At 35.6% G+C, this 13,858-nt stretch overlaps 1 pseudogene; it reads left to right on the top strand.

Moving 5' to 3' along the window:
* The window catches only part of LOC114492236, a 78,266-nt pseudogene that overhangs the window by 47,733 nt on the left and 16,675 nt on the right, over positions 1-13,858 (top strand).

The following is a 13,858-nucleotide window of genomic DNA, read 5'->3' on the forward strand; positions in this document are numbered from 1 at the left end:
CTCAGAACCTTTAGATAGCCATGCACTCAAATGTGCTGATTTGTGTGGGAGTCATGTTTTCCAAGAGACCCCATCTGCCTTGCAGCTCACAACTCATCTTCCTGGTTTCTTTTTTCTACTTTAGATATTTGTACATTGTGCCTTTGTTCTTTTTCATTTTCCCAACTGCAGTGACTCAGTTTGTTTTCCTAGTGCCCACATCCTTTCCCCAAAATGTAGAGGATCAAAAACATGGTATCGTGGAAAAGAAACCTAGACTCTAATTTTGGCTTTGCCATTCAACTTCCCATGTGATTTGGGGGAACACATGTCATCCTTCTGAGCCTCAGTTTTCTCAACTTAAAATGGGAAGTTTGGACGAGTTTTTTCTAAAGTGTTTGACCTGCCATTGCTGATATGGGACACAACTTTAGATTGTCCATAACATACCTAATAAGTATGTACTTATTTTAATGCACATTAGGAAAATATAATCACCCCTATGTTCATTGCAGCATTGTTTACAATCAAGAAGATATGGAAGCAGCCCAACTGTCCATCAGCAGATGAGTGGATAAAACAACTATGGGACATTTATACAATGAAACTACTTAGATGTAAAAAAGACCCTGTGTGGCAGTATGGATGGACCTGGAGAACATTGTGCTAAGTGAAATAAGCTGGTCAGAGAAAGACAAATACTATATTATTTCACTCCTATGTGGAATCTAATGAACAGATTGAACTAACAAACAAAACAGAGACAGACTCATAGATGGAGAGCAGGATGACAGCTGGGGGAGCAGAGGTTGGGGGTGGAGGGATTAAGCAAAAAGGAAAAGGGACTCAGGGACATGGACAACAGTGTGGTGATTGCTGAGGGAGGGGAGAAAAAGGGGAATAAGTAGTAATGGAAAAAAATTTAATAAAGATTAAAATATGTATATATCTATAAATTGGTACTTCAACCATCTTAAATTAAATCTTAATCTAATTGGTAGTTTATCTAATGGAAATGAGATATTTTTCAGTGAATTGATTTAAAATACAGTTTAAGCAGACTCAAGGGGTAACTGGATATGGCAAAAATTGGGAAAATGGTCCATAGCAGTGACCTGGAAGCAGTGTTAAGTTTTGTCTCAATGTTTCATAGGAAAACTACATTTTCAAGTTTCCTTGATGTCAAGTTGGAATCAGGTGCCTTAGGTCTGGCCAATGAAATGTTAACACAACTCATGTGTCTCTTCTGAGAGAAGCTGGTGTGCTCCCTTCACCTTTTTAGTCTCTTGTCACAGCAGCTTTAGAAGCTGTGGCATGATCATGATCTAGAAAGAGCTTAAGACCTTGAATGATCAGGTAAAGGAAATGTCTGCCTACCTGAGTAAGAAATAAATTTGTGTTGTGTTATGCCACTGAGACTTCTGGGTTTGTTGTCTCAGTACACATTATTTTATCCTGACTAATGCAAAGCATCTTAAGATAATCACCATCCATCTAACTCCAAAATTCTGCATTCTCTTCTTCAGTTTTAACCTATACTTTTTTCTGGCCTCTAACTTCAAGAAAGTTTCTTCTAAACTAATTTGCTCATGTTTTGCCCTTCCAGCTATCTCTGTTTTTAGAAGTGGCTTTTGTTTTTAATGATGGCTGTAGGTCTAGATAACTACATAGAAGCCTCCTCACACCCAAAGAGGACATGACAGTCAGTGTCGTTGCCTGTTCGTGGTGCCTTTCTGAATGGCTTTTGGTGACCGTCAGCTCTTTCACACTACTTATGCATAGAGATGACATTTTCTGCAGAGTCTTGTTCGCTATTGACATTGCCACTTCCAGTAGTTATGAGCCTGTGTCTTTGGCTTGTTAAAACCACTTCTACTGTTTTGTGTCATACTAGCCAGCTTAGAGCTATTGGTTCCCAAAGTCCACCGGCAAGATCTATTGTTAGAAGTTGTGCTAGGAAACTCATCTATCATTTCTGTTCTTAGTATAAACCCTTATCAAGCCCCAAACAGCTGGAGGAGCCTGCTTTCTTTTACCTTCACTACATACCAGAACAGCCAAGCTACGTGATGAAAATCATCATTTTAACCCTTGGAAGCTGATTATATCTTGGGACTTTATTTGGCTTGTGTTGTCTGGTTCTGTCATTTAATGGTCATAAATATTTATTGCTTTTTTTAAAGTATTTTTCAAGAAGCATGATTTAAAGCCTGGGTCAAATCATAGCCTCTTAGTTCTAATCACTGCCAGTGCTCTATACACTTTCAATTTATATGGTCTGCCAAGTTTTTGTCTGCCTCTTCTCCAAAGGACATTAAATTTTGATTCAGTTTGCTTCTCTGGTGCTTGATTAATCAGTGTATCAAGTGTGCTGTTCCAGACAGTGCAGCTAAGAGATGGTTTTTAACAATGTAAGTTGATAGAAATTTTTTTATTACATATAATGTTTTTCTTACTCAAGATAATATAGAAACCGAGTTCTCTTAAGGTATAGGTATCAGTGGTGACCCTTCAAACGGGCCAGGAAAGATGTGGCTTTTACTCTGTAAGTGTATAAATGAAATGATCATTGGTTTGTTATTTATAACTCAGAAACTTCCAAAACTAATTTAAGATTATCTTAGAACTATTGAAAGTCATTAGACATTAAAAATACAGCACGTGTAACAATATTGGTGTCTGCTGGTAATTACAAAGCCGTGGAGTCACAGAAGAGTGGAAATGGAAGCAAATAACCAACTATGGGAGCCAACTCCTACTTACCAGATAGAGACAAAAAACTGGAACACAACAGGTGACATGTTATTTTATTTTTTCTAACAACATCGAGATACAACACACACTATCAAATTTTACCGGTTTTAATTGTATGATTCAATAGCTTTTAGTGTATTCAAAAGTTATGTGAGCATTGTTAACAATCAATTTGCCAACACTAACATCACTTAAAAGGAAACCATGTACCCATTTGCAATCACTGCTCACTTTCCCTCAACTGCCCTCACCCTAGGCAAACACTTATCTACTTGCTACCTCCAATGATTTGCCTATTCTGGATACTATACGTAAATGGAATCATGAAATATGTGATCTTTTGTGATGTATTCTTTCACTTAACAAATGTTTTTGAGGTTCATTCATGTTATACCATATATCACTACTTCATTTCTTTTGTTTTTTAATTAATTAATTAATCTTTATTGTATTTTTTTCCATTACTATTTAGTCCCCTTATACTCCGCTCCCCACAGCAACTACCCCTCTATTGTCCATGTCCAGGGGAGCTTTTTCCTTTTTGCTCTATCCCTCCATCCCCCTACCCTGCCATCCCATCTACTGTCATCTGCTCTCCATCTATGAGACTGTCTCTGTTTTGCTTGTTAGTTCAGTTTGTTTATTAGATTCCACATATGAATGAAATCATATGGTATTTGTCTTTCTCTGACTGGATTATTTCACTTAGAATAATGTTCTCCAGACCCATCCATGCTGTTGCAAAGGGTACAACTTTCTTTTTTTCATGGCCAAGAGGTAGTCTCTTGTGTAAATGTCCCATAATTGTTTCATCCACTCATCTACTGATGGACGCTTGTGCTGCTTCCATATGGTACTGGAATATTACCATATTGGTAATGGTAAATATTGCTTCAATGAACATAGGGGTCTTTATGTTCTTTTGAATTAGTGTTTTGGATTCCTTCACATATAATCCCAGAAGGGGGATTGTTGGGTCAAAAAGCAGGTCCATTTTTATTTTTGAGGTATCTCCATACTGCTTTCTACAGTATCTATACCAATCTGTACTCCCACCAATAGTGCAAAAGGGTTCCCTTTTCTCCACATCCTCTCCAGCACTTGTTTGTTGATTTATTGGTGATAGCCATTCTGAAAGGTGTGAGATGGTATCTCATTGTGGTTTTCATTTGCATTTCTCTGATGATTAGTGACATTGAGCATCTTCTCATATGTCTATTGGCCATCAGTATGTTCTCTTTGGAGAAGAACCTGTTCAGGTCCTTTGCCCATTTTTTAATTCAGTTGTTGGGGAAGGGGTTGGAGGGGTTGTTGGGTTTTTTTGGTGTTGAGTTTTGTAATTACTTTATAAATTTTGTGTATTAACTCATTATCAGATGTATCAGCAAATATGTTCTGCCATTCTGTGGGTTGTCTTTTTATTTTGTTGATAATTTCCTTTGCTGGGCAAGAGATTTTTAGTTTTATGTTGTCCTATTTGTTTATTTTTTCTTTTGTTTCCCTTGCCTGGGGAGATATATCTGATAAAATATTACCACTAGCAATGTCTGAGATTTTGCTGCCTGTGCTTCTAAGATTTTTATGGTTTTATGTCTAACATTTAAGTCTTTGATCCATTTTGAATTTATTCTTGTGTGTGGTATAAGAAGGTGGTCTAGTTTCACTTTTCTGCATGTATCTGTCCAATTTTCCTAACACCATTTATTAAATAAGCTATCTTTAGCCCATTGTATATGCCTGCTTCCTCTGTCAAATATTAATTAACTATAAAGGTATAGGTTTATTTCTGGCCTTTTCTGGCCTTTCTGTTCTGTTCCATTGGTCTACATGTCTGTTTTTATGCCAGTACCATGTTGTTTTGATTATTATGACCTTGTAGCATAGTTTGATATAAGGTAGCATGAGTCCTACAACTTTGTTCTTCTATCTCAGGAACACTGTTGTGATGTGGGCCTTTGGTGGTCCCATATAAATTTTTGAAATATTTGTTCTAGTTCTGTGAAATACATCATTGAAATCTTGATAGGAATTGCATTGAGTGGGTAGATAGCTTTGAGTGGTATGGACATTTCAATGATGTGAATTCTTCCTATCCATGAACATGGTATGTGCTTCCACTTATTTGTATCTTCTTCAGTTTCTTTCTTCAGTGCCTTATAATTTTCCAAGTACAGGTCTTTTACATCCTTGGTTAAGTTTATTCCTAGGTATTTTCTTCTTTTTGAAGCAATCATGAATGGGATTGTTTTCTTAATTTTCCTTTCTGTCAGTTCATTACTGGCACATAAAAACACCAGTATCTGATTTCTGGAAATTAATTTTTTATCCTACTACTTTGCTGAATTCATTAAGCATTTCTAATTGTTTCTTGGTGGAACCTTTGGGGTTGTCTATGTACAATATCATGTCATCTGTAAATAATGACAGTTTTACTTCTTCTTTCCAATTTGGATGCCTTTTATTTCTTCTTCTTGTGTGATTTCTGTGGTTAGGAATTCCAGTACTATGTTGACTGAGAGAGGTAAAAGCAGACCTACCTGTCTTGTTCCTGATCTAAAGGGAACACATAGTTTTCACCTATTGAGTATGATGCTAGCAGTGGGTTTGTCACATATGGCCTTTATTATGTTTAGGTATGTTCCCTCTATGCCCACTTTGCTGAGAGTTTTTATCATAAATGGGTGCTGAACTTTCTCAAATGCTTTTTCTGCATTTATTAACATAATCATATGGGTTTTAGCCTTCATTTTGTTTATGTGGTGAATCACATTTATTGACTTGTGGATGTTGTACCAACCTTATATTCCCAGAATAAATCCCACTTGATTGTGGTATATGATCTTTTTTGATGCATTGCTGTGTACAGTTTGCTAATATTTTGTTGAGGATTTTAGCATCTATGTTCATCAGGGATATTGTCCTATAATTTTTTTGTAATGTCTTTATCTGGTGTTTGAAATTAGGATAATACTGGCCTCATAAAATGAGTTTGGGATCCTTCCCCTTTCTTTAATTTTATGAAATAGTTTAAGAAGGAGAGGTGTTAGTTCTTCTTGGAATGTTTGGTAAAATCTTCTGTGAAGCCATCTACTCCAGGACTTTTGTTTTTGGGTAATTTTTTGGTTACTGCCTCAATTTTATTAGGTATAATCAGTCTATTCAGATCATCAGATTTATTTTTGGAAGACTGTGTGTTTCTGGAAACTTCCATTTTGTCCAGGTTGTCCAGTTTGTTGGTATATAATTGCTCATAATATTTTCTTAAAATCCTTTGTATTTCTTTGGTGTCAGTTGTTATTTCTCTTCTTTCATTTCTGATTTTATTTTTTCAGTCCTTTCTTTTTCAAGTTCCTTTAAGTGTGAAGTTAGATCATTTATTTGAGCTTTATCTTGTTTTTTGATATAGACCTGTAATGCTATGAATTTCCCTCTTAGGATTGCTTTCCCAATGTCCCACAGATTTTGGATTATTATGTCTTCATTTTCTTTAGTTTTAAGGTATCTTTTGGTTTCTTCCCTGATCTCATTGATCCATTCATTGTTTAATAACATGTTATTTAGCTCCCATGTCTTTGAATGTTTTTCAGTGTTCTTCTTTTGATTGATTTCTTGTTTCATAGCAATGTGGTCAGAAAAGATGCTTGATATGATTTCAATCCTCTTTAATTTTTGAGACTTGTTTTGTGTCCTAACATGTGGTCTACCCTAGAAAACATTCCATGTGCACTTGAAAAGTATGTATATTCTACTGCTTTGGGGTGAAATGCTCATAAGATATCAGTTAATTTTTTTGATCTAGTGTGTCACTTAAGGCCACTGTCTCTTTGTTGATTTTCTGCCTGGAAGATCTATCCATTGAAGTCAATGCGATATTAAAATCTCCAACTATGACTGTATTTCTGTGGATCTCTCCCTTTATGTCGATCAAGATTTGCTTTACATATTTAAGTGCTCCTATGTTGGGTGTATAAATGTTTACTAGGGTTATATCCTCTTGTTGAATTATACCATTTAAAATTATGTAGTATTCTTCTTTATCTCTTACTATAGCCTTGGTTTTAAAGTCTATCTTGTTGGATATAAGAACTGCTATCCCAGCTTTCTTTTTTTACCATTTGCATGAAATATTTTTTTCCATCCCTTTATTTTTAGTCTGTATCTTTTGATCTGAGATGCATCTCTTAGAGGCAGCATATATGGGTCTTGTTTTCTTATCCATTCTGCTACCCTATGCCTTTCAGTGGAAGCACTTAAACCGTTTACGTTTAAGGTGATTATCGATAAATATATATGTAGCACTGTTTTATTGTTAGACTATTTTCTTCAGTTTTTCTTTTTCTTTCTGTTTTTCTTATTCTTAAAGCAAGCCCTTTAACATTTGGTACAGTACTGGTTTGGTGTTAACAAACTCCTTTAGCTTTTTTTTTTTTTGGTCTGGGCAGCTCCTTATTTCTCCTTTGATTATAAATGATAACCTTGCTGGGTACAGTATCCTTTGTTGTAGGTCCTTGCTTGTCATCACCTTGAATATTTCATGCTCCTCCCTTCTGGCCTGATATGTTTCTGCTGATACCAGTCTAATTGGTGCTCTTTTGTAGGTAACTAACTGTTGTTCTCTCATAGGTGTTAGGATTCTTTCCTTGTCTTTAAATCTTGTCTTCGGGTCCAACTTATTTGAGACTCTCTGAACTTCCTGGACATGTGTGCCTTTTTCCTTGACCAGATTAGGGAAGTTTTTAGTCATTATTTCTTCAAATACATTCTTGACCCCTTGCTCACTCTCTTCTCCTTCTGGTATTCCCATGATGCAGATGTTGTTACACTTCATGTTGCCCAAAATGTTCTGTAAGCTCTCCTTATTTATTTTTTTTTTCTTTTTGCTGCTCTGTCTGGGTGTATTTTTCTACCTTGTCTTCCAAAACACTGATTTGATCTTCTACTTCATCTTAGCTACTATTTATTGCTTCCACTGTATTATTTATTTCAGATATTGCATTCTTTATTTCTGACTCATCCTGTGTCATGGTTTCTATGTCTTTTTTCATTGTAATCATTACTCTATGATTGTTGAGTATCCTTTTAATCATTACTTTAAACTCTCTATCTGATAAATTGACTGCCTCCATTTTATTAATTCTTCTGGAGAATTCTTTTGTTCTTTCATTCGGGGTCTGTCCCTTTGTCTTCCCATTTGGCTGCTTCTTTGTATTTTCAGCCTTATCTGTTAAACTAATCAGCTGCTAAACGAATTAGCTATTAATCTTATTGATCTGTAATCAGCAGCTGGATTTAAGCACCAAAGGGTGGGGCAGAGTAATTACTGCAGGTGTGACTATTGCTTCCCCTCAGGTTGTTGCCACTTGAAGCAGAGTGCTCAGCCTGAGAAAGATGGCTTCTGTAGTATGGGGAATGACTCAGCACAGGGATTCTCTCCCCACAGCTACCAACCCCAGACTCTCCTCAAGCATTTCTACTGCACTCTGCCCTCCCTCTGCTAGAGCCAAGGGTAAGTGGCTACAAATGCAATTTTGCATGTTTGAGAGACTCTTCTGTGCCAGGGAGACAGAAACACTGCTGCTTTTCACAGCTGAATGTTCTTTCCAGCTCCAGGGCTGTAGGCTGGGAAGCCCAGCTTGGGGCTTAGACCCCACACTTTTCAGAGGGAACCCCCAGGCTACTGAAATATCCTTTCAAAACTGCTGCCCATGGTTGCCCAGCCAGACCTCTCATGCCTCTTCTGCACTGCCTAGAAGTCTTTTTGTGCTGAAGTGGTTTCTTCTGTCAGTCCATGGTTATAAGGCTTCTCTCTAGTTAGTCTTCAGTTGGTTATTCTGGATGATTTCTCTACAATTTAGTTGTAATTCCAGATTGGTCCTAGGAGGAGGTTGGTGTAGCTTCCACTTACTCTTCTGCTATCTTGGATCCTCTCATTTCTTTCTAATTGCTGAATAATATTCCATTATATTGCTCTACCACATCTTGTTTGCCTATTCATTCTTTGAAGGACATTTGGGCTGCTTCTACCTTTAGACTATTGTGGACAATGGTGATAAAAAGATCATGTATAGATGACCCTTAAACAACATGGGTTTTAACTGTGAGGGTCCACTTATATGTGAATTTTTTCAATTAATATCATCAATGTACATTCCTTATCATCTTCTTAACATTTTCTTTTCTCTGGCCTACCTTATTGTAAGAATACTGTATATATAACATACAAAATGTGTTAATCTACTGTTTACATTATTAACAAGGCTTTCAGTCAATAAGAGGCTATTCATAGTTTTTGGGAATCAAAAGTTATACACAGATTTTCAGCTGTGCATTGTTCAAAGATCAACTGCATTCATTTTTATGTGAGCATAAGTTTTTATTTCTCTTGGGTTTGTACCTAGGGATGGAATTGCTGTATCATGTGGTGACTCTGTTACCTTGTAAGAAACCACCAGGCTGTTTTCCCAGCCAGCTACACCATTTTACATTCCCACCAGCAATGTAAGAGGGTCCCAATTATTCCGTATCTTCAACACAATTCATCAGTATGTATTTGTTTGGTTTTTATTATAGTCATCTTAGTGGGTGTGAAGTTGTATCTTATTGTAGTTTTTATTGGCATTTCACTGATGGCTGACGATGCTGAGAATCTTCACACATGTTTATTAGTTATCTGTATATTTTCTATGAAGAAGTATCTATTCAGATCTTGCACATATTTTTAAATTGATTTGCCTTTTTACTATTGAGTTGTGAGAGTCCTTTATATGTTCTAGATACGAGTTCCTTATTGTATATATAATTTATATGTATTTTCTCCCATTCCATTGGTTGCATTTTCAAATTCCTGATGGTGTCCTTTGAAATACAAAATGTTTAACTTCACTGAAGCCCCATGTGTCTGTGTGTGTGTCTTGTGCTTTTGGTGTTGTGTCTAGAAACTGTTGCCTAATCCGAAGTCACACTGACTTATGCCTATGTTTTCTTCTAAGACTTTTTGTAAAATTTGTTTTTCTTTTCTTTGATATTTTTATGAAAGTTTTATTTTTTTACTTGTGTTTGTTTTATTTCTTACATTTAATTTTTTGATCCATGTTGACTTAATTTTGTGTATGGTGTGAGATAGGGAGCCAGTTTTATTCTACCCAGTTGGCCCAGGACCATTTGTTTGAAAAGACTATTCTTTCCCCCCAAAGAATTGTCTTAACAACACTACCAAATGTCAGTTGATTATGTATATGACAGTTATTTATAGATTTGATTCTGCTTATCTATATGTCTACCCTTATGCCAGTATTACACTGTCTTAATTACTCTAGCTATCCACTAACTTTTGAATTTAGGAAGTGTGAGGCCACCAACTGTGTTCTTTTTCAAGATTGTTTTGGCTATTCTAGATCATTTATGTTTCTAAGTGAGTGTTAGAATCAGCTTGTCAATTTCTGTAAAGAAAGCAGCTAGGATTTTTATAGGGATTTCACTGAATCTATAGATTGCTTTGAGTAGTATTGTCATTTTAGCAATATTAAGTCTTTCAGTCCATAAACATGGGATATCTTGATATTTGTTTAGGTCTTTTTTTCTCATCCAGGTCTTCAATTTCTTTCAATAATGTTTTGCAGTTTTCCGTGCATAAGTTTTACACTACTTTGTTAAATATATTCCTGAATATTTTATTATTTTAAATTCTATTACAAATGAAATTGTTTCTTTGATTTCATTTTTTGATTGTTCGGTGCTACTGTATAGAAACACAGTTGTTTTTTGTATATTGATCTTATGTCCTGACATCTTGCTGAGTTCATTTATTAGTTGTAAGAGTGTTCAAATTTTTCTATATGTAAGATTATATTGTCTGCAAATAGAGAAAGTTCTACTTTCTCTTTTCTAATTTAGATGCCTTTTTATTCCCTTTTCTTTTCTAATGTCCTGTCTAAAAACTTGGTGGAATGTTAGATACACTTGACAGAGCAGACATTCTTGTCTTACAGGGAAATATTCAGTCTTTCACCATTAAGTAGGATACTGGCTGTGGGTTTTTCCTAGATGCCCTTTATCAGGTTGAGACAGATGCCTTCTATTCCTTAATTTGCTAGATGTTTTTATCATGAAGTGATAATGAACATTATCAAATGCTTTTTCTTTTTCTTTTTTGAACATGTTTATTGATTTTAGAGAGAGAAGAAGGAAGCGAGAAAGAGAAACATTGATGTGAGAGAGAAACATGGGTTAGTTGCCTCCCATATGCTTGCCAACCAGAGATCAAACCTGCAACCTAGGTGTGTGTCTGACCAGGTAACAAATTTGCATCCTGTTGGTATCATTGTTCCAACCTACTGAGCCACAGCAGCCAGGGTACAAATGCTTTCCATTCATCTATGGGCATATAGTGTGGTTTTTCTCCTTTATTCCATTCAAATAGTTTACCATCACATCAACTGATTTTCAGATGTTATACCAACTTGCATTTATGGAATGACTTCTACTTGGTTATAGTGTAAATTCTTTTTATACATTACTGTACTTGCTTTGCTCACAATTTTTTTAGGATATTTGCATTTATAGTCATAAGAGTTATTGGCCTACAGTCTTCATTTACCATAATGTCCTTCCCTGGTTTCGATATCAGGATTCATAAATGATGTATTATTTTTGAAGTATGAAAATCCTTGGAAAAATTCAGACAGTGGGAAAGACTGAAAGTTGGAAACTGCAAACTCTTCGCTCTATCCCAAGTTCACTATAAATAGAATTAATGTGTGTATTATTTTGAAGGTTTCTGGTTAATAAATGAAAAGTGATTATCTGAGAACACATGATTTCAAATTAACACATTCATCTTCAGATTCTTGGTTTTCTGAATCTGGATCCAATGAACTTCACAGGCTTAGGAAACAATGCATTTGTAGAGGTTTTCCAATCTGTTGTAACACATTCATACAAGGTTTCATGAAATAGATTAAATGCAATAGGTAGGCTATTGAAGAGAAATATTGGAAAATCAAGTTTGCTATTAATTTGAACATCATATATGATGACAAGCAATATACTTTGCTTTTTATTTTAATGTATTTCTCAGCATAGCCACTTATTATATATGTAAAATATGTATATTATATATCATTTATGTATATGCTGCAGCCACATTTCTTATATCTCATCATAAATCTTTGTATTAGGTAGAATGACATGCATTGCTGTTTCAAAAACCCCAAAATGTCAGTGGCTTCAACAATAAAAATTTATATCTTTTTCTCAATGAATGACCTAGTATGGGTGGCAAGTCTTCCTGATTATATGCTAACTTTCCTCTAAATGATAGCTCAGACACTCAGGATCTTTCAGTCTCATAGTCAGCAGTACATGATTTCCCAGATATCTTCTACATATAACTTGTGAAGTTGTCATACTCATCTACACGGAGCTACAGAAGGGTATATGGAAGATCACATATAGGAGGTTCATATCGGCCAGATCTGGAAGTGATGTACATCATGTATGCTTCCATGCTATTGCTAGACATATGACAATGCTTAATTGTAAGAAAAGTTGGGAACTGTAGTCTTCAAGTGGGCCCAGAAAAAAACAAGAGAGAGAGAAAACAGGTTTGGTGACCATCCAGCCACTCTGCCACAATTATTATTCTCCTCTATGAGAAATTTGAAGAATCAAAAATTTTCATTCCAAAACCTTTTTTCTAATTTGAATGTATAATACTTCTTACTAAATCTGTCTTTCCTATCCTAAATTTAAAAAAACTATATTTTTATATTAAAAATTATTTTAGCCACATTTTAATAATATAACAAATTGTTTTTACACTAAATTTTAATTGTTCACCATACGTTGGCAAAGGTTGTGTATATGTATAAATATTTCTAATGTATGTATCTTTATATGTCTTATCTAAGTAGACTCCACATTCCATGAGGAAAGAAAAGAATATGTCTTAGTTTTGTATCCCTGGCTCTTACCATGATATCTAGAATATCATACTCATTCATTTATTCAGCAATATATATTAAGATGCTACTATTTAAAAGTTAATGTGCTAGGCATCGGAGTGCAAAAGAAAGCAATTAAAGATATTTTCTTGTCCTCACAAAGCTTGTAGTCAAGAATTCCATATCAACCAACAAGGTGAATATAGGGATCCTGAAATTCTCCCCCTACATAACATCTGGCAGTGACTCACAAAATATTTAAAATACTATTGTGGTGACTTTGTAAAATGTCAACTTGGCTAAGCTGACCTATATTTCCCATAATTCCCTATCTTGTGTAATTCCAGTTAAGAGTAAGTCACAAGAGATATTTGGAGAGGGGAGTGAGGTATCAACCATTTTATAACTCATACATGTTGCTTATCTGCTGGCTTACCCTAGGCTTGAGGAAACAACTATACTGACTACTCTACCTTGATGCTTCCTATATTTTCCTTCACCTTCTCTGACTCCTGGGCCAGCTGTGTGTGTTTAGCTCTGTGACAAAGCACCCTGGTACCTGCAGAACACCCATACTACCAAAAGAAGAGGGTCTTCAGTCCATTCTCATAGGCTCTTACTTGTGCTTGCAAGTTTCAAGTTGTTCTTGCAGCCTCTCTCTCTTTACATCCCTCTTCCCTTGCCTGCCCTGTGCACTTCAAGCCCTAGCAAAGACAAGATCTAAGATTATAGAAACTTCTCAACCAGCTTCTATTGTACAGTTGCTTAAGGTCAAATCCCTACAAAACAACCACAAAAAACGTCTCTCTTGCTATTGCTTTCTACTTACCTATATTATGCTTCTCTGAACCCTAAATCCTGACTGTTACAACTATTTTAAATGAATATATGAGCCTACAACAAAGAGAAATTTGCTGAGGCCAGACATAAAACACAAGTCCAGGAAGTTAAGGGAGAACTGAAGTTTTCCAGCTGCCCTAATATCATATGCAGATGCCAACAAAATGGACTTGCTATGTGCTAAGTATCCAATCCCTTATTAATCCAATGAAGCAGGTTATAATTACTCCAATTCTGTGGATGAGGGAATGAAGGTGCAAGGTGGTTAAGGTCATAAAGCTGAGCAAATAGAAAGCCAAAATTGGAATCCAGGTAGTCTGGCTATAAGGCCTGTGCTTTAACAC

Source organism: Phyllostomus discolor, chromosome 1 (genome assembly GCF_004126475.2).
Source record: "Phyllostomus discolor isolate MPI-MPIP mPhyDis1 chromosome 1, mPhyDis1.pri.v3, whole genome shotgun sequence".
NCBI lineage: Eukaryota > Metazoa > Chordata > Mammalia > Chiroptera > Phyllostomidae > Phyllostomus > Phyllostomus discolor.